This window comes from Engystomops pustulosus, unplaced genomic scaffold (genome assembly GCF_040894005.1).
Source record: "Engystomops pustulosus unplaced genomic scaffold, aEngPut4.maternal MAT_SCAFFOLD_228, whole genome shotgun sequence".
Taxonomy (NCBI): domain Eukaryota; kingdom Metazoa; phylum Chordata; class Amphibia; order Anura; family Leptodactylidae; genus Engystomops; species Engystomops pustulosus.
Genome location: NW_027285107.1, coordinates 89,348 through 109,298, shown reverse-complemented (window position 1 = coordinate 109,298; position 19,951 = coordinate 89,348). Strand labels below are relative to the sequence as shown.

At 65.6% G+C, this 19,951-nt stretch overlaps 1 protein-coding gene across 1 annotated transcript in view; it reads right to left on the bottom strand.

The window, feature by feature from the left end:
• The window catches only part of PHF19 (PHD finger protein 19), a 67,237-nt gene extending 47,690 nt beyond the window's left edge, over positions 1-19,547 (bottom strand). The window contains exon 1 of the mRNA XM_072132100.1: positions 19,438-19,547. The gene's annotated coding sequence lies outside the window, so the exon portion shown is untranslated. The remainder of the gene's footprint in view (positions 1-19,437) is intronic.
• Between the last annotated feature and the right edge of the window lie 404 nt (positions 19,548-19,951).

Sequence of the window (19,951 nt, the reverse complement as noted above, 5' to 3'; positions counted from 1 at the left end):
TCTCTCACCTGTGTCCCGGTGTCTCCCCTCTCTCACCTGTGTCCTGGTGTCTCTCCCTCTCTCCCCTGTGTCCCGGTGTCTCCCCTCTCTCACCTGTGTCCCGGTGTCTCTCCCTCTCTCCCCTGTGTCCCGGTGTCTCTCCCCTCTCTCCCCTGTGTCCCGGTGTCTCCCCCTCTCTCACCTGTGTCCCGGTGTCTCCCCTCTCTCACCTGTGTCCCGGTGTCTCCTCTCTCACCTGTGTCCTGGTGTCTCTCTCTCCCTCCCTCTCTAACCTGTGTCCCGGTGTCTCCCCTCTCTCACCTGTGTCCCGGCGTCTCTCTCTCCCCTCTCTCACCTGTGTCCCGGTGTCTCCCCCCTCTCTCCCCTGTGTCCCGGTGTCTCCCCCCTCTCTCACCTGTGTCCCGGTGTCTCTCTCTCCCTCCCTCTCTCACCTGTGTCCCGGTGTCTCCCCTCTCCCCGGTGTCTCTCTCTCCCCTCTCACCTGTGTCCCGGTGTCTCTCCCTCCCCCCCCCCCTCTCTCACCTGTGTCCCGGTGTCTCTCCCTCTCCCCCCCCCTCTCTCACCTGTGTCCCGGTGTCTCTCTCTCCCTCTCTCACCTGTGTCCCGATGTCTCCCCTCTCTCACCTGTGTCCCGATGTCTCCCCCCTCTCTCACCTGTGTCCCGGTGTCTCCCCCCTCTCTCACCTGTGTCCCGGTGTCTCCCTCTCCCCTGTGTCCCGGTGTCTCCCCTCTCTCACCTGTGTCCCGGTGTCTCCCCTCTCCCCTGTGTCCCGGTGTCTCCCCCCTCTCTCCCCTGTGCCCCGGTGTCTCCCCTCTCTCACCTGTGTCCCGGTGTCTCCCCTCTCTCACCTGTGTCCCGGTGTCTCCCCTCTCTCACCTGTGTCCCGGTGTCTCCCCTCTCTCACCTGTGTCCTGGTGTCTCTCTCTCCCTCTCTCACCTGTGTCCCCGTGTCTCCCCTCTCTCACCTGTGTCCCGGTGTCTCCCTCTCCCCTGGGTCCCGGTGTCTCCCCTCTCTCACCTGTGTCCCGATGTCTCCCCCCTCTCTCATCTGTGTCCCGGTGTCTCCCCTCTCTCACCTGTGTCCTGGTGTCTCTCCCCTCTCTCACCTGTGTCCCGGTGTCTCCCCCCTCTCTCACCTGTGTCCCGGTGTCTCCCCCCTCTCTCACCTGTGTCCCGGTGTCTCCCCTCTCTCACCTGTGTCCCGGTGTCTCCCCCCTCTCTCACCTGTGTCCCGGTGTCTCCCCCCTCTCTCACCTGTGTCCCGGTGTCTCCCCCCTCTCTCACCTGTGTCCCGGTGTCTCCCCTCTCTCACCTGTGTCCCGGTGTCTCCCCTCTCTCACCTGTGTCCCGGTGTCTCCCCCCTCTCTCACCTGTGTCCCGGTGTCTCCCCCCTCTCTCACCTGTGTCCCGGTGTCTCCCCCCTCTCTCACCTGTGTCCCGGTGTCTCCCCCCTCTCTCACCTGTGTCCCGGTGTCTCCCCCTCTCTCACCTGTGTCCCGGTGTCTCCCCTCTCTCACCTGTGTCCCGGTGTCTCCCCCTCTCTCACCTGTGTCCCGGTGTCTCCCCTCTCTCACCTGTGTCCCGGTGTCTCCCCTCTCACCTGTGTCCCGGTGTCTCCCCCTCTCTCACCTGTGTCCCGGTGTCTCCCCTCTCTCACCTGGGTCCCGGTGTCTCCCCTCTCTCACCTGTGTCCCGATGTCTCCCCCCTCTCTCATCTGTGTCCCGGTGTCTCCCCTCTCTCATCTGTGTCCCGGTGTCTCCCCTCTCTCACCTGTGTCCCGGTGTCTCCCCTCTCTCACCTGTGTCCTGGTGTCTCTCCCCTCTCTCACCTGTGTCCCGGTGTCTCCCCCCTCTCTCACCTGTGTCCCGGTGTCTCCCCCCTCTCTCACCTGTGTCCCGGTGTCTCCCCCTCTCTCACCTGTGTCCCGGTGTCTCCCCTCTCTCACCTGTGTCCCGGTGTCTCCCCCTCTCTCACCTGTGTCCCGGTGTCTCCCCTCTCTCACCTGTGTCCCGGTGTATCCCTCTCTCACCTGTGTCCCAGCGTCTCTCCCCTCTCTCACCTGTGTCCCGGTGTCTCCCCCCTCTCACCTGTGTCCCGGTGTCTCCCCTCTCTCACCTGTGTCCCGGTGTCTCCCCTCTCTCCCCTGTGTCCCGGTGTCTCCCCCCTCTCTCACCTGTGTCCCCGTGTCTCCCCTCTCTCACCTGTGTCCCCGTGTCTCCCCTCTCTCACCTGTGTCCCGATGTCTCCCCTCTCTCACCTGTGTCCCGATGTCTCCCCTCTCTCACCTGTGTCCCGGTGTCTCCCCTCTCTCACCTGTGTCCCGGTGTCTCCCCTCTCTCACCTGTGTCCCCGTGTCTCCCCTCTCTCACCTGTGTCCCCGTGTCTCCCCTCTCTCACCTGTGTCCCCGTGTCTCCCCTCTCTCACCTGTGTCCCGATGTCTCCCCTCTCTCACCTGTGTCCCGGTGTCTCCCCCTCTCTCACCTGTGTCCCGGTGTCTCCCTCTCCCCTGGGTCCCGGTGTCTCCCTCTCCCCTGGGTCCCGGTGTCTCCCTCTCCCCTGGGTCCCGGTGTCTCCCCCCTCTCACCTGTGTCCCGGTGTCTCCCCCCTCTCTCACCTGTGTCCCGGTGTCTCTCTCTCCCTCCCTCTCTCACCTGTGTCCCGGTGTCTCCCCTCTCCCCGGTGTCTCTCTCTCCCCCCCCCCCCCCCCCCTCTCTCACCTGTGTCCCGGTGTCTCTCCCTCTCCCCCCCCCTCTCTCACCTGTGTCCCGGTGTCTCCCCCCTCTCTCACCTGTGTCCCGGTGTCTCTCTCTCCCTCTCTCACCTGTGTCCCGATGTCTCCCCTCTCTCACCTGTGTCCCGATGTCTCCCCCCTCTCTCACCTGTGTCCCGGTGTCTCCCCCCTCTCTCACCTGTGTCCCGGTGTCTCCCCCCTCTCTCACCTGTGTCCCGGTGTCTCCCCCCTCTCTCACCTGTGTCCCGGTGTCTCTCTCTCCCTCTCTCACCTGTGTCCCCGTGTCTCCCCTCTCTCACCTGTGTCCCGGTGTCTCCCTCTCCCCTGGGTCCCGGTGTCTCCCCTCTCTCACCTGTGTCCCGATGTCTCCCCCCTCTCTCATCTGTGTCCCGGTGTCTCCCCTCTCTCACCTGTGTCCTGGTGTCTCTCCCCTCTCTCACCTGTGTCCCGGTGTCTCCCCCCTCTCTCACCTGTGTCCCGGTGTCTCCCCCCTCTCTCACCTGTGTCCCGGTGTCTCCCCCCTCTCTCACCTGTGTCCCGGTGTCTCCCCCTCTCTCACCTGTGTCCCGGTGTCTCCCCTCTCTCACCTGTGTCCCGGTGTCTCCCCCTCTCTCACCTGTGTCCCGGTGTCTCCCCTCTCTCACCTGTGTCCCGGTGTCTCCCCTCTCTCACCTGTGTCCCGGTGTCTCCCCCTCTCTCACCTGTGTCCCGGTGTCTCCCCTCTCTCACCTGGGTCCCGGTGTCTCCCCTCTCTCACCTGTGTCCCGATGTCTCCCCCCTCTCTCATCTGTGTCCCGGTGTCTCCCCTCTCTCACCTGTGTCCTGGTGTCTCTCCCCTCTCTCACCTGTGTCCCGGTGTCTCCCCCCTCTCTCACCTGTGTCCCGGTGTCTCCCCCCTCTCTCACCTGTGTCCCGGTGTCTCCCCCCTCTCTCACCTGTGTCCCGGTGTCTCCCCCTCTCTCACCTGTGTCCCGGTGTCTCCCCTCTCTCACCTGTGTCCCGGTGTCTCCCCCTCTCTCACCTGTGTCCCGGTGTCTCCCCTCTCTCACCTGTGTCCCGGTGTATCCCTCTCTCACCTGTGTCCCAGCGTCTCTCCCCTCTCTCACCTGTGTCCCGGTGTCTCCCCCCTCTCACCTGTGTCCCGGTGTCTCCCCTCTCTCACCTGTGTCCCGGTGTCTCCCCTCTCTCACCTGTGTCCCGGTGTCTCCCCTCTCTCCCCTGTGTCCCGGTGTCTCCCCCCTCTCTCCCCTGTGTCCCGGTGTCTCCCCTCTCTCACCTGTGTCCCCGTGTCTCCCCTCTCTCACCTGTGTCCCCGTGTCTCCCCTCTCTCACCTGTGTCCCGATGTCTCCCCTCTCTCACCTGTGTCCCCGTGTCTCCCCTCTCTCACCTGTGTCCCCGTGTCTCCCCTCTCTCACCTGTGTCCCGGTGTCTCCCCTCTCTCACCTGGGTCCCGGTGTCTCCCCCTCTCTCACCTGGGTCCCGGTGTCTCCCTCTCCCCTGTGTCCCGGTGTCTCTCTCTCACCTGTGTCCCGGTGTCTCCCTCTCCCCTGGGTCCCGGTGTCTCTCTCTCACCTGTGTCCCGGTGTCTCCCTCTCCCCTGTGTCCCGGTGTCTCCCCCCTCTCTCACCTGTGTCCCGGTGTCTCCCCCCTCTCACCTGTGTCCCGGTGTCTCCCCTCTCCCCTCTCTCACCTGTGTCCCGGCGTCTCTCTCTCCCCTCTCTCACCTGTGTCCCGGTGTCTCTCTCTCCCCTCTCTCACCTGTGTCCCGGTGTCTCCCCCTCTCTCACCTGGGTCCCGGTGTCTCCCCCTCTCTCACCTGTGTCCCGGTGTCTCCCCCTCTCTCACCTGTGTCCCGGTGTCTCCCCCTCTCTCACCTGGGTCCCGGTGTCTCCCCCTCTCTCACCTGGGTCCCGGTGTCTCCCTCTCCCCTGGGTCCCGGTGTCTCCCTCTCCCCTGGGTCCCGGTGTCTCCCCCCTCTCACCTGTGTCCCGGTGTCTCCCCCCTCTCTCACATGTGTCCCGGTGTCTCCCCCCTCTCACCTGTGTCCCGGTGTCTCCCCCCTCTCTCACCTGTGTCCCGGTGTCTCCCCCCTCTCTCACCTGTGTCCCGGTGTCTCCCCCCTCTCTCATCTGTGTCCCGGTGTCTCCCCTCTCTCACCTGTGTCCCGGTGTCTCCCCCCTCTCTCACCTGTGTCCCGGTGTCTCCCCCCTCTCTCACCTGTGTCCCGGTGTCTCCCCTCTCTCACCTGTGTCCCGGTGTCTCCCCCCTCTCTCACCTGTGTCCCGTTGTCTCTCTCTCCCCTCTCTCACCTGGGTCCCGGTGTCTCTCTCTCCCCTCTCTCACCTGGGTCCCGGTGTCTCCCCCTCTCCCCCCACCCCCTCTCTCACCTGTGTCCCGGTGTCTCTCTCTCACCTGTGTCCCGGTGTCTCCCCCCTCTCACCTGTGTCCCGGTGTCTCCCCCCTCTCACCTGTGTCCCGGTGTCTCCCCCCTCTCACCTGTGTCCCGGTGTCTCCCCCCTCTCACCTGTGTCCCGGCGTCTCTCTCTCCCCTCTCTCACCTGTGTCCCGGCGTCTCTCTCTCACCTGTGTCCCGGTGTCTCCCCTCTCTCACCTGTGTCCCGGCGTCTCTCTCCTGTGTCCCGGTGTCTCCCCCCTCTCTCACCTGTGTCCCGGTGTCTCCCCTCTCTCACCTGGGTCCCGGTGTCTCCCCCCTATCTCACCTGGGTCCCGGTGTCTCCCCCCTCTCTCACCTGGGTCCCGGTGTCTCCCCCCTCTCTCACCTGGGTCCCGGTGTCTCCCCCTCTCTCACCTGTGTCCCGTTGTCTCTCTCTCCCTCTCTCACCTGTGTCCCGATGTCTCTCTCTCCCCTCTCTCACCTGTGTCCCGGTGTCTCTCTCTCCCCTCTCTCACCTGTGTCCCGGTGTCTCCCCTCTCTCACCCGTGTCCCGGTGTCTCTCTCTCACCTGTGTCCCGGTGTCTCCCCCCTCTCTCACCTGTGTCCCGGTGTCTCTCTCTCCCCTCTCTCACCTGGGTCCCGGTGTCTCTCTCTCCCCTCTCTCACCTGGGTCCCGGTGTCTCTCTCTCCCCTCTCTCACCTGGGTCCCGGTGTCTCTCTCTCCCCTCTCTCACCTGGGTCCCGGTGTCTCCCCCTCTCTCCCCCCCCCCTCTCTCCCCTGTGTCCCGGTGTCTCTCTCTCACCTGGGTCCCGGTGTCTCCCCCTCTCTCACCTGGGTCCCGGTGTCTCCCCCTCTCTCCCCCCCCTCTCTCACCTGTGTCCCGGTGTCTCTCTCTCACCTGTGTCCCGGTGTCTCCCTCTCCCCTGGGTCCCGGTGTCTCCCTCTCACCTGTGTCCCGGTGTCTCCCCCCTCTCTCACCTGTGTCCCGGTGTCTCCCCCCTCTCTCACCTGTGTCCCGGTGTCTCCCCCCTCTCTCACCTGTGTCCCGGTGTCTCCCCCCTCTCACCTGTGTCCCGGTGTCTCCCCTCTCTCACCTGTGTCCCGGTGTCTCCCCCCTCTCTCACCTGTGTCCCGGTGTCTCCCCCCTCTCTCACCTGTGTCCCGGTGTCTCCCCCCTCTCTCACCTGTGTCCCGGTGTCTCCCCCCTCTCTCACCTGTGTCCCGGTGTCTCTCTCTCCCACCTGTGTCCCGGTGTCTCTCTCTCCCTCTCTCACCTGTGTCCCGATGTCTCCCCTCTCTCTCACCTGTGTCCCGGTGTCTCCCCCCTCTCTCACCTGTGTCCCGGTGTCTCCCCCCTCTCACCTGTGTCCCGGTGTCTCCCCCCTCTCACCTGTGTCCCGGTGTCTCCCCCCTCTCACCTGTGTCCCAGCGTCTCTCTCTCACCTGTGTCCCGGCGTCTCTCTCTCACCTGTGTCCCGGTGTCTCCCCTCTCTCACCTGTGTCCCGGTGTCTCCCCTCTCTCACCTGTGTCCCGGTGTCTCTCTCACCTGTGTCCCGGTGTCTCCCCTCTCTCACCTGTGTCCCGGTGTCTCCCCCCTCTCTCACCTGGGTCCCGGTGTCTCCCCCCTCTCTCACCTGGGTCCCGGTGTCTCCCCCCTCTCTCACCTGGGTCCCGGTGTCTCCCCCTCTCTCACCTGTGTCCCGTTGTCTCTCTCTCCCCTCTCTCACCTGTGTCCCGGTGTCTCTCTCTCCCCTCTCTCACCTGTGTCCCGGTGTCTCCCCTCTCTCACCCGTGTCCCGGTGTCTCTCTCTCACCTGTGTCCCGGTGTCTCCTCCCTCTCTCACCTGTGTCCCGGTGTCTCCCCCCTCTCTCACCTGTGTCCCGGTGTCTCTCTCTCCCCTCTCTCACCTGGGTCCCGGTGTCTCTCTCTCCCCTCTCTCACCTGGGTCCCGGTGTCTCTCTCTCCCCTCTCTCACCTGGGTCCCGGTGTCTCCCCCTCTCTCCCCCCCCCCTCTCTCCCCTGTGTCCCGGTGTCTCTCTCTCACCTGGGTCCCGGTGTCTCCCCCTCTCTCACCTGGGTCCCGGTGTCTCCCCCTCTCTCCCCCCCCTCTCTCACCTGTGTCCCGGTGTCTCTCTCTCACCTGTGTCCCGGTGTCTCCCTCTCCCCTGGGTCCCGGTGTCTCCCTCTCCCCTGGGTCCCGGTGTCTCCCCCCTCTCTCACCTGTGTCCCGGTGTCTCCCCCTCTCTCACCTGTGTCCCGGTGTCTCCCCCCTCTCTCACCTGTGTCCCGGTGTCTCCCCTCTCTCACCTGTGTCCCGGTGTCTCCCCTCTCTCACCTGTGTCCCGGTGTCTCCCCTCTCTCACCTGTGTCCCGGTGTCTCCCCCCTCTCTCACCTGTGTCCCGGTGTCTCCCCCCTCTCTCACCTGTGTCCCGGTGTCTCCCTCTCCCCTGGGTCCCGGTGTCTCCCTCTCCCCTGGGTCCCGGTGTCTCCCTCTCCCCTGGGTCCCGGTGTCTCCCTCTCCCCTGGGTCCCGGTGTCTCCCTCTCACCTGTGTCCCGGTGTCTCCCCCCTCTCTCACCTGTGTCCCGGTGTCTCCCCCCTCTCTCACCTGTGTCCCGGTGTCTCCCCCCTCTCTCACCTGTGTCCCGGTGTCTCCCCTCTCTCACCTGTGTCCCGGTGTCTCCCCTCTCTCACCTGTGTCCCGGTGTCTCCCCCCTCTCTCACCTGTGTCCCGGTGTCTCCCCCCTCTCTCACCTGTGTCCCGGTGTCTCCCCCCTCTCTCACCTGTGTCCCGGTGTCTCCCCCCTCTCTCACCTGTGTCCCGGTGTCTCTCTCTCCCACCTGTGTCCCGGTGTCTCTCTCTCCCACCTGTGTCCCGGTGTCTCTCTCTCCCTCTCTCACCTGTGTCCCGGTGTCTCCCCCCTCTCTCACCTGTGTCCCGGTGTCTCCCCCCTCTCTCACCTGTGTCCCGGTGTCTCCCCCCTCTCTCACCTGTGTCCCGGTGTCTCCCCCCTCTCTCACCTGTGTCCCGGTGTCTCCCCCCTCTCTCACCTGTGTCCCGGTGTCTCCCCCCTCTCTCACCTGTGTCCCGGTGTCTCCCCTCTCTCACCTGTGTCCCGGTGTCTCCCCTCTCTCACCTGTGTCCCGGTGTCTCCCCTCTCTCACCTGTGTCCCGGTGTCTCCCCTCTCTCACCTGTGTCCCGGTGTCTCCCCCCTCTCTCACCTGTGTCCCGGTGTCTCCCCCCTCTCTCACCTGTGTCCCGGTGTCTCCCCCCTCTCTCACCTGTGTCCCGGTGTCTCCCCTCTCTCACCTGTGTCCCGGTGTCTCCCCTCTCTCACCTGTGTCCCGGTGTCTCCCCTCTCTCACCTGTGTCCCGGTGTCTCCCCTCTCTCCCCTGTGTCTCCCCTCTCTCACCTGTGTCCCGGTGTCTCCCCTCTCTCCCCTGTGTCCCGGTGTCTCTCTCTCCCTCTCTCACCTGTGTCCCGGTGTCTCCCCCCTCTCTCACCTGTGTCCCGGTGTCTCCCCCCTCTCTCACCTGTGTCCCGGTGTCTCTCTCTCCCTCTCTCACCTGTGTCCCGATGTCTCCCCTCTCTCACCTGTGTCCCGATGTCTCCCCCCTCTCTCACCTGTGTCCCGGTGTCTCCCCCCTCTCTCACCTGTGTCCCGGTGTCTCCCCCCTCTCTCACCTGTGTCCCGGTGTCTCCCCCCTCTCTCACCTGTGTCCCGGTGTCTCTCTCTCCCTCTCTCACCTGTGTCCCGATGTCTCCCCCCTCTCTCACCTGTGTCCCCGTGTCTCCCCTCTCTCACCTGTGTCCCGATGTCTCCCCCCTCTCTCACCTGTGTCCCGGTGTCTCCCCTCCCTCTCTCACCTGTGTCCCGGTGTCTCCCCTCTCTCACCTGTGTCCCGGTGTCTCTCCCCTCTCTCACCTGTGTCCCGGTGTCTCCCCCCTCTCTCACCTGTGTCCCGGTGTCTCCCCCCTCTCTCACCTGTGTCCCGGTGTCTCCCCCCTCTCTCACCTGTGTCCCGGTGTCTCCCCCCTCTCTCACCTGTGTCCCGGTGTCTCCCCTCTCTCACCTGTGTCCCGGTGTCTCCCCCTCTCTCCCCCCCCCCCCTCACCTGTGTCCCGGTGTCTCCCTCTCCCCTGTGTCCCGGTGTCTCCCCCCTCTCTCACCTGTGTCCCGGTGTCTCCCCCCTCTCTCACCTGTGTCCCGGTGTCTCCCCCCTCTCTCACCTGTGTCCCGGTGTCTCCCCCCTCTCTCACCTGTGTCCCGGTGTCTCCCCCCTCTCTCACCTGTGTCCCGGTGTCTCCCCCCTCTCTCACCTGTGTCCCGGTGTCTCCCCCTCTCTCCCCTGTGTCCCGGTGTCTCCCCCCTCTCTCCCCTGTGCCCCGGTGTCTCCCCCCTCTCTCACCTGTGTCCCGGTGTCTCCCCTCTCTCACCTGTGTCCCGGTGTCTCCCCTCTCTCCCCTGTGTCCCGGTGTCTCCCCTGTGTCCCGGTGTCTCCCCTCTCACCTGTGTCCCGGTGTCTCCCTCTCCCCTGTGTCCCGGTGTCTCCCTCTCCCCTGTGTCCCGGTGTCTCCCCTCTCTCCCCTAAGTCCCGGTGTCTCCCCTCTCTCCCCTGTGTCCCGGTGTCTCCCCTCTCTCCCCTGTGTCCCGGTGTCTCCCCTCTCTCCCCTGTGTCCCGGTGTCTCCCCTCTCTCCCCTGTGTCCCGGTGTCTCCCTCTCACCTGTGTCCCGGTGTCTCCCCCCTCTCTCCCCTGTGTCCCGGTGTCTCCCCTCTCTCACCCGTGTCCCGGTGTCTCCCCTCTCTCACCTGTGTCCCGGTGTCTCCCCTCTCTCTCTCCCCTGTGTCCCGGTGTCTCCCCTCTCTCACCTGTGTCCCGGTGTCTCCCCCCTCTCACCTGTGTCCCGGTGTCTCCCCCCTCTCTCACCTGTGTCCCGGTGTCTCCCCCCTCTCTCACCTGTGTCCCGGTGTCTCCCCCCTCTCTCACCTGTGTCCCGGTGTCTCCCCCTCTCTCCCCTGGGTCCCGGTGTCTCCCTCTCTCACCTGGGTCCCGGTGTCTCCCCCTCTCTCCCCTGGGTCCCGGTGTCTCCCTCTCTCACCTGTGTCCCGGTGTCTCCCTCTCCCCTGTGTCCCGGCTCCTCAGGCTTGTCCCGGTGTCTCCCTCTCCCCTGTGTCCCGGTGTCTCCATCTCCCCTGTGTCCCGGTGTCTCCCTCTCACCTGTGTCCCGGTGTCTCCCCCCTCTCTCACCTGTGTCCCCCTCTCACCTGTGTCCCGGCTCCTCAGGCTTGTCCCGGTGTCTCTCACCTCTCTCCCCGGTGTCACCCTCTCACCTGTGTCCCGGCTCCTCAGGCTTGTCCCGGTGTCTCTCCCCTCTCTCCCCGGTGTCTCCCTCTCACCTGTGTCCCGGCTCCTCAGGCTTGTCCCGGTGTCTCTCCCCTCTCTCCCCGGTGTCTCCCTCTCACCTGTGTCCCGGCTCCTCAGGCTTGTCCCGGTGTCTCTCCCCTCTCTCCCCGGTGTCTCCCTCTCACCTGTGTCCCGGCTCCTCAGGCTTGTCCCGGTGTCTCTCCCCTCTCTCCCCGGTGTCTCCCTCTCACCTGTGTCCCGGTGTCTCCCTCTCACCTGTGTCCCGGCTCCTCAGGCTTGTCCCGGTGTCTCTCCCCTCTCTCCCCGGTGTCTCCCTCTCACCTGTGTCCCGGCTCCTCAGGCTTGTCCCGGTGTCTCCCTCTCACCTGTGTCCCGGCTCCTCAGGCTTGTCCCGGTGTCTCTCCCCTCTCTCCCCTGTGTCTCCCCCCTCTCTCACCTGTGTCCCGGCTCCTCAGGCTTGTCCCGGTGTCTCTCCCCTCTCTCCCTGGTGTCCCCCTCTCACCTGTGTCCCGGCTCCTCAGGCTTGTCCCGGTGTCTCTCCCCCCGGTGTCCCCCTCTCACCTGTGTCCCAGCTCCTCAGGCTTGTCCCGGTGTCTCCCTCTCACCTGTGTCCCGGCTCCTCAGGCTTGTCCCGGTGTCTCTCCCCTCTCTCCCCTGTGTCTCCCCCCTCTCTCACCTGTGTCCCAGCTCCTCAGGCTTGTCCCGGTGTCTCTCCCCTCTCTCCCCGGTGTCTCCCTCTCACCTGTGTCCCGGCTCCTCAGGCTTGTCCCGGTGTCTCTCCCCTCTCTCCCCGGTGTCCCCCTCTCACCTGTGTCCCGGCTCCTCAGGCTTGTCCCGGTGTCTCCCTCTCACCTGTGTCCCGGCTCCTCAGGCTTGTCCCGGTGTCTCTCCCCTCTCTCCCCTGTGTCTCCCCCCTCTCTCACCTGTGTCCCGGCTCCTCAGGCTTGTCCCGGTGTCTCTCCCCTCTCTCCCCGGTGTCTCCCTCTCACCTGTGTCCCGGCTCCTCAGGCTTGTCCCGGTGTCTCTCCCCTCTCTCCCCGGTGTCCCCCTCTCACCTGTGTCCCGGCTCCTCAGGCTTGTCCCGGTGTCTCCCTCTCACCTGTGTCCCGGCTCCTCAGGCTTGTCCCGGTGTCTCTCCCCTCTCTCCCCTGTGTCTCCCCCCTCTCTCACCTGTGTCCCGGCTCCTCAGGCTTGTCCCGGTGTCTCTCCCCTCTCTCCCCGGTGTCTCCCTCTCACCTGTGTCCCGGTGTCTCCCTCTCACCTGTGTCCCGGTGTCCCCCTCTCACCTGTGTCCCGGCTCCTCAGGCTTGTCCCGGTGTCTCCCTCTCACCTGTGTCCCGGCTCCTCAGGCTTGTCCCGGTGTCTCTCCCCTCTCTCCCCTGTGTCTCCCCCCTCTCTCACCTGTGTCCCGGCTCCTCAGGCTTGTCCCGGTGTCTCTCCCCTCTCTCCCCGGTGTCTCCCTCTCACCTGTGTCCCGGCTCCTCAGGCTTGTCCCGGTGTCTCTCCCCTCTCTCCCCGGTGTCCCCCTCTCACCTGTGTCCCGGCTCCTCAGGCTTGTCCCGGTGTCTCCCTCTCACCTGTGTCCCGGCTCCTCAGGCTTGTCCCGGTGTCTCTCCCCTCTCTCCCCTGTGTCTCCCCCCTCTCTCACCTGTGTCCCGGCTCCTCAGGCTTGTCCCGGTGTCTCTCCCCTCTCTCCCCGGTGTCTCCCTCTCACCTGTGTCCCGGTGTCTCCCTCTCACCTGTGTCCCGGTGTCCCCCTCTCACCTGTGTCCCGGCTCCTCAGGCTTGTCCCGGTGTCTCTCCCTCTCTCCCCTGTGTCTCCCCCCTCTCTCACCTGTGTCCCGGCTCCTCAGGCTTGTCCCGGTGTCTCTCCCCTCTCTCCCCGGTGTCTCCCTCTCACCTGTGTCCCGGCTCCTCAGGCTTGTCCCGGTGTCTCTCCCCTCTCTCCCCGGTGTCCCCCTCTCACCTGTGTCCCGGTGTCTCTCCCCTCTCTCCCCGGTGTCTCCCTCTCACCTGTGTCCCGGTGTCTCTCCCCTCTCTCCCCGGTGTCCCCCTCTCCCCTGTGTCCCGGTGTCTCCCTCTCCCCTGTGTCCCGGTGTCTCCCTCTCCCCTGTGTCCCGGTGTCTCCCTCTCCCCTGTGTCCCGGTGTCTCCCTCTCCCCTGTGTCCCGGTGTCTCCCTCTCCCCTGTGTCCCGGTGTCTCCCTCTCCCCTGTGTCCCGGTGTCTCCCTCTCCCCTGTGTCCCGGTGTCTCCCTCTCCCCTGTGTCCCGGTGTCTCCCCCCCCCCTGTGTCCCGGTGTCTCCCCCCCCCCTCTCCCCTGTGTCCCGGTGTCTCCCCTCTCTCACCTGTGTCCCGGTGTCTCCCCTCTCTCACCTGTGTCCCGGTGTCTCCCCCCTCTCTCACCTGTGTCCCGGTGTCTCCCCTCTCTCACCTGTGTCCCGGTGTCTCCCCTCTCTCACCTGTGTCCCGGTGTCTCCCCTCTCTCACCTGTGTCCCGGTGTCTCCCCTCTCTCCCCTGTGTCTCCCCTCTCTCCCCTGTGTCTCCCCTCTCTCACCTGTGTCCCGGTGTCTCCCCTCTCTCCCCTGTGTTCCGGTGTCTCTCTCTCCCTCTCTCCCCTGTGTCCCGGTGTCTCCCTCTCCCCTGTGTCGCGGTGTCTCCCTCTCCCCTGTGTCCCGGTGTCTCTCCCCTCTCTCCCCGGTGTCTCCCTCTCACCTGTGTCCCGGCTCCTCAGGCTTGTCCCGGTGTCTCTCCCCTCTCTCCCCGGTGTCTCCCTCTCACCTGTGTCCCGGCTCCTCAGGCTTGTCCCGGTGTCTCTCCCCTCTCTCCCCGGTGTCCCCCTCTCACCTGTGTCCCGGCTCCTCAGGCTTGTCCCGGTGTCTCCCTCTCACCTGTGTCCCGGCTCCTCAGGCTTGTCCCGGTGTCTCTCCCCTCTCTCCCCTGTGTCTCCCCCCTCTCTCACCTGTGTCCCGGCTCCTCAGGCTTGTCCCGGTGTCTCTCCCCTCTCTCCCCGGTGTCTCCCTCTCACCTGTGTCCCGGTGTCTCCCTCTCACCTGTGTCCCGGTGTCCCCCTCTCACCTGTGTCCCGGCTCCTCAGGCTTGTCCCGGTGTCTCTCCCCTCTCTCCCCTGTGTCTCCCCCCTCTCTCACCTGTGTCCCGGCTCCTCAGGCTTGTCCCGGTGTCTCTCCCCTCTCTCCCCGGTGTCTCCCTCTCACCTGTGTCCCGGCTCCTCAGGCTTGTCCCGGTGTCTCTCCCCTCTCTCCCCGGTGTCCCCCTCTCACCTGTGTCCCGGTGTCTCTCCCCTCTCTCCCCGGTGTCTCCCTCTCACCTGTGTCCCGGTGTCCCCCTCTCCCCTGTGTCCCGGTGTCCCCCTCTCCCCTGTGTCCCGGTGTCTCCCTCTCCCCTGTGTCCCGGTGTCCCCCTCTCCCCTGTGTCCCGGTGTCTCCCTCTCCCCTGTGTCCCGGTGTCTCCCTCTCCCCTGTGTCCCGGTGTCTCCCTCTCCCCTGTGTCCCGGTGTCTCCCTCTCCCCTGTGTCCCGGTGTCTCCCTCTCCCCTGTGTCCCGGTGTCTCCCTCTCCCCTGTGTCCCGGTGTCTCCCTCTCCCCTGTGTCCCGGTGTCTCCCTCTCCCCTGTGTCCCGGTGTCTCCCCCCCCCCTCTCCCCTGTGTCCCGGTGTCTCCCCTCTCTCACCTGTGTCCCGGTGTCTCCCCTCTCTCACCTGTGTCCCGGTGTCTCCCCCCTCTCTCACCTGTGTCCCGGTGTCTCCCCTCTCTCACCTGTGTCCCGGTGTCTCCCCTCTCTCACCTGTGTCCCGGTGTCTCCCCTCTCTCCCCTGTGTCCCGGTGTCTCCCCTCTCTCCCCTGTGTCTCCCCTCTCTCACCTGTGTCCCGGTGTCTACCCTCTCTCCCCTGTGTCCCGGTGTCTCTCTCTCCCTCTCTCCCCTGTGTCCCGGTGTCTCCCTCTCCCCTGTGTCGCGGTGTCTCCCTCTCCCCTGTGTCCCGGTGTCTCTCCCCTCTCTCCCCGGTGTCTCCCTCTCACCTGTGTCCCGGCTCCTCAGGCTTGTCCCGGTGTCTCTCCCCTCTCTCCCCGGTGTCTCCCTCTCACCTGTGTCCCGGCTCCTCAGGCTTGTCCCGGTGTCTCTCCCCTCTCTCCCCGGTGTCCCCCTCTCACCTGTGTCCCGGCTCCTCAGGCTTGTCCCGGTGTCTCCCTCTCACCTGTGTCCCGGCTCCTCAGGCTTGTCCCGGTGTCTCCCTCTCACCTGTGTCCCGGCTCCTCAGGCTTGTCCCGGTGTCTCTCCCCTCTCTCACCTGTGTCCCGGCTCCTCAGGCTTGTCCCGGTGTCTCTCCCCTCTCTCCCCGGTGTCTCCCTCTCACCTGTGTCCCGGTGTCTCCCTCTCACCTGTGTCCCCCCTCTCTCACCTGTGTCCCGGTGTCTCCCCTCTCTCACCTGTGTCCCGGTGTCTCCCCTCTCTCACCTGTGTCCCGGTGTCTCCCCTCTCTCACCTGTGTCCCGGTGTCTCCCCTCTCTCCCCTGTGTCTCCCCTCTCTCACCTGTGTCCCGGTGTCTCCCCTCTCTCCCCTGTGTCCCGGTGTCTCTCTCTCCCTCTCTCCCCTGTGTCCCGGTGTCTCCCTCTCCCCTGTGTCGCGGTGTCTCCCTCTCCCCTGTGTCCCGGTGTCTCTCCCCTCTCTCCCCGGTGTCTCCCTCTCACCTGTGTCCCGGCTCCTCAGGCTTGTCCCGGTGTCTCTCCCCTCTCTCCCCGGTGTCTCCCTCTCACCTGTGTCCCGGCTCCTCAGGCTTGTCCCGGTGTCTCTCCCCTCTCTCCCCGGTGTCCCCCTCTCACCTGTGTCCCGGCTCCTCAGGCTTGTCCCGGTGTCTCCCTCTCACCTGTGTCCCGGCTCCTCAGGCTTGTCCCGGTGTCTCCCTCTCACCTGTGTCCCGGCTCCTCAGGCTTGTCCCGGTGTCTCTCCCCTCTCTCACCTGTGTCCCGGCTCCTCAGGCTTGTCCCGGTGTCTCTCCCCTCTCTCCCCGGTGTCTCCCTCTCACCTGTGTCCCGGTGTCTCCCTCTCACCTGTGTCCCCCCTCTCTCACCTGTGTCCCGGTGTCTCCCCTCTCTCACCTGTGTCCCGGTGTCTCCCCTCTCTCACCTGTGTCCCGGTGTCTCCCCTCTCTCACCTGTGTCCCGGTGTCTCCCCTCTCTCCCCTGTGTCTCCCCTCTCTCACCTGTGTCCCGGTGTCTCCCCTCTCTCCCCTGTGTCCCGGTGTCTCTCTCTCCCTCTCTCCCCTGTGTCCCGGTGTCTCCCTCTCCCCTGTGTCGCGGTGTCTCCCTCTCCCCTGTGTCCCGGTGTCTCTCCCCTCTCTCCCCGGTGTCTCCCTCTCACCTGTGTCCCGGCTCCTCAGGCTTGTCCCGGTGTCTCTCCCCTCTCTCCCCGGTGTCTCCCTCTCACCTGTGTCCCGGCTCCTCAGGCTTGTCCCGGTGTCTCTCCCCTCTCTCCCCGGTGTCCCCCTCTCACCTGTGTCCCGGCTCCTCAGGCTTGTCCCGGTGTCTCCCTCTCACCTGTGTCCCGGCTCCTCAGGCTTGTCCCGGTGTCTCCCTCTCACCTGTGTCCCCGGCTCCTCAGGCTTGTCCCGGTGTCTCTCCCCTCTCTCCCCGGTGTCTCCCTCTCACCTGTGTCCCGGTGTCTCCCTCTCACCTGTGTCCCCCCTCTCTCACCTGTGTTCCTGTGTCTCCCCCTCTCTCCCCGGTGTCTCCCTCTCACCTGTGTCCCGGTGTCCCCCTCTCACCTGTGTCCCGGTGTCTCCCTCTCACCTGTGTCCCGGCTCCTCAGGCTTGTCCCGGTGTCTCTCCCCTCTCTCCCCTGTGTCTCCCCCCTCTCTCACCTGTGTCCCGGCTCCTCAGGCTTGTCCCGGTGTCTCTCCCCTCTCTCCCCGGTGTCTCCCTCTCACCTGTGTCCCGGTGTCTCCCTCTCACCTGTGTCCCGGTGTCCCCCTCTCACCTGTGTCCCGGCTCCTCAGGCTTGTCCCGGTGTCTCTCCCCTCTCTCCCCTGTGTCTCCCCCCTCTCTCACCTGTGTCCCGGCTCCTCAGGCTTGTCCCGGTGTCTGTCCCCTCTCTCCCCGGTGTCTCCCTCTCACCTGTGTCCCGGCTCCTCAGGCTTGTCCCGGTGTCTCTCCCCTCTCTCCCCGGTGTCCCCCTCTCACCTGTGTCCCGGTGTCTCTCCCCTCTCTCCCCGGTGTCTCCCTCTCACCTGTGTCCCGGTGTCTCTCCCCTCTCTCCCCGGTGTCTCCCTCTCCCCTGTGTCCCGGTGTCTCCCTCTCCCCTCTCTCCCCGGTGTCTCCCTCTCCCCTGTGTCCCGGTGTCTCTCCCCTCTCTCCCCGGTGTCTCCCTCTCACCTGTGTCCCGGCTCCTCAGGCTTGTCCCGGTGTCTCTCCCCTCTCTCCCCGGTGTCTCCCTCTCACCTGTGTCCCGGTGTCTCCCTCTCCCCTGTGTCCCGGCTCCTCAGGCTTGTCCCGGTGTCTCCCCCCTCTCTCACCTGTGTCCCGGCTCCTCAGGCTTGTCCCGGTGTCTCTCCCCTCTCTCCCCGGTGTCTCCCTCTCACCTGTGTCCCGGTGTCTCCCTCTCACCTGTGTCCCCCCTCTCTCACCTGTGTTCCTGTGTCTCCCCCTCTCTCCCCGGTGTCTCCCTCTCACCTGTGTCCCGGTGTCCCCCTCTCACCTGTGTCCCGGTGTCTCCCTCTCACCTGTGTCCCGGCTCCTCAGGCTTGTCCCGGTGTCTCTCCCCTCTCTCCCCTGTGTCTCCCCCCTCTCTCACCTGTGTCCCGGCTCCTCAGGCTTGTCCCGGTGTCTCTCCCCTCTCTCCCCGGTGTCTCCCTCTCACCTGTGTCCCGGTGTCTCCCTCTCACCTGTGTCCCGGTGTCTCCCTCTCACCTGTGTCCCGGTGTCCCCCTCTCACCTGTGTCCCGGCTCCTCAGGCTTGTCCCGGTGTCTCTCCCCTCTCTCCCCGGTGTCTCCCTCTCACCTGTGTCCCGGCTCCTCAGGCTTGTCCCGGTGTCTCTCCCCTCTCTCCCCGGTGTCTCCCTCTCACCTGTGTCCCGGCTCCTCAGGCTTGTCCCGGTGTCTCTCACCTCTCTCCCCGGTGTCCCCCTCTCCCCTGTGTCCCGGTGTCTCTCCCCTCTCTCCCCGGTGTCTCCCTCTCCCCTGTGTCCCGGTGTCTCCCTCTCCCCTGTGTCGCGGTGTCTCCCTCTCCCCTGTGTCGCGGTGTCTCTCCCCTCTCTCCCCGGTGTCTCCCTCTCACCTGTGTCCCGGCTCCTCAGGCTTGTCCCGGTGTCTCTCCCCTCTCTCCCCGGTGTCTCCCTCACCTGTGTCCCGGTGTCTCCCTCTCCCCTGTGTCCCGGTGTCTCCCTCTCCCCTGTGTCGAGGTGTCTCCCTCTCCCCTGTGTCGCGGTGTCTCCCTCTCCCCTGTGTCGCGGTGTCTCCCCCTCTCTCACCTGGGTCCCGGTGTCTCCCTCTCCCCTGTGTCCCGGTGTCTCCCTCTCCCCTGTGTCCCGGTGTCTCCCTCTCCCCTGTGTCCCGGTGTCTCCCCCTCTCACCTGTGTCCCGGTGTCTCCCTCTCCCCTGTGTCCCGGTGTCTCCCCCCTCTCTCACCTGTGTCCCGGTGTCTCCCCCCTCTCTCACCTGTGTCCCGGTGTCTCTCCCCTCTCTCACCTGTGTCCCGGTGTCTCCCCCCTCTCTCACCTGTGTCCCGGTGTCTCCCCCCTCTCTCACCTGTGTCCCGGTGTCTCCCCCCTCTCTCACCTGTGTCCCGGTGTCTCCCTCTCACCTGTGTCCCGGTGTCTCCCTCTCCCCTGTGTCCCGGTGTCTCCCCCCTCTCTCACCTGTGTCCCGGTGTCTCCCCCCTCTCTCACCTGTGTCCCGGTGTCTCTCCCCTCTCTCACCTGTGTCCCGGTGTCTCCCCCCTCTCTCACCTGTGTCCCGGTGTCTCCCCCCTCTCTCACCTGTGTCCCGGTGTCTCCCCCCTCTCTCACCTGTGTCCCGGTGTCTCCCCCCTCTCTCACCTGTGTCCCGGTGTCTCCCTCTCCCCTGTGTCCCGGTGTCTCCCCCCTCTCTCACCTGTGTCCCGGTGTCTCCCCTCTCTCACCTGTGTCCCGGTGTCTCCCCCTCTCTCACCTGTGTCCCGGTGTCTCCCCCCTCTCTCCCCTGTGCCCCGGTGTCTCCCCTCTCTCACCTGTGTCCCGGTGTCTCCCCTCTCTCACCTGTGTCCCGGTGTCTCCCCCCTCTCTCACCTGTGTCCCGGTGTCTCCCTCTCCCCTGTGTCCCGGTGTCTCCCCCCTCTCTCACCTGTGTCCCGGTGTCTCCCCTCTCTCACCTGTGTCCCGGTGTCTCCCCCCTCTCTCACCTGTGTCCCGGTGTCTCCCTCTCCCCTGTGTCGCGGTGTCTCCCTCTCCCCTGTGTCCCGGTGTCTCTCCCCTCTCTCACCTGTGTCCCGGTGTCTCCCTCTCCCCTGTGTCGCGGTGTCTCCCTCTCCCCTGTGTCCCGGTGTCTCTCCCCTCTCTCACCTGTGTCCCGGTGTCTCCCTCTCCCCTGTGTCGCGGTGTCTCCCTCTCCCCTGTGTCCCGGTGTCTCTCCCCTCTCTCCCCGGTGTCTCCCTCTCACCTGTGTCCCGGCTCCTCAGGCTTGTCCCGGTGTCTCTCCCCTCTCTCCCCGGTGTCCCCCTCTCACCTGTGTCCCGGCTCCTCAGGCTTGTCCCGGTGTCTCCCTCTCACCTGTGTCCCGGCTCCTCAGGCTTGTCCCGGTGTCTCCCTCTCACCTGTGTCCCGGCTCCTCAGGCTTGTCCCGGTGTCTCTCCCCTCTCTCCCCTGTGTCTCCCCCCTCTCTCACCTGTGTCCCGGCTCCTCAGGCTTGTCCCGGTGTCTCTCCCCTCTCTCCCCGGTGTCCCCCTCTCACCTGTGTCCCGGCTCCTCAGGCTTGTCCCGGTGTCTCCCGGTTTTCTTCTTCTCTTTCCTTCATTTTCCGCCGCCGTCAGTTTTCCCGCGAATTATTGACGTTCTTCTTATGTAATAACTAAGCCCCGCCCTAACCAAAGCGAGCACAGTGATTGGCTGCTTATGTTACCCCGCCCCCAGCGCTCAGGGCAAATCGGAATCTGGTCCCTCCTGTATATATGTATCCTGTCCTGTATATACTGTATCCTGTCCTCCTGTATATACTGTATCCTGTACCTCCTGTATATACTGTATCCTGTCCTGTATATACTGTATCCTGTCCTGTATATACTGTATCCTGTCCTCCTGTATATACTGTATCCTGTCCCTCCTGTATATACTGTATCCTGTCCTCCTGTATATACTGTATCCTGTCCCTCCTGTATATTCTGTATCCTGTCCTGTGTATACTGTATCCTGTCCCTCCTGTGTATACTGTATCCTGTCCTGTATATACTGTTTCCTGTCCCTCCTGT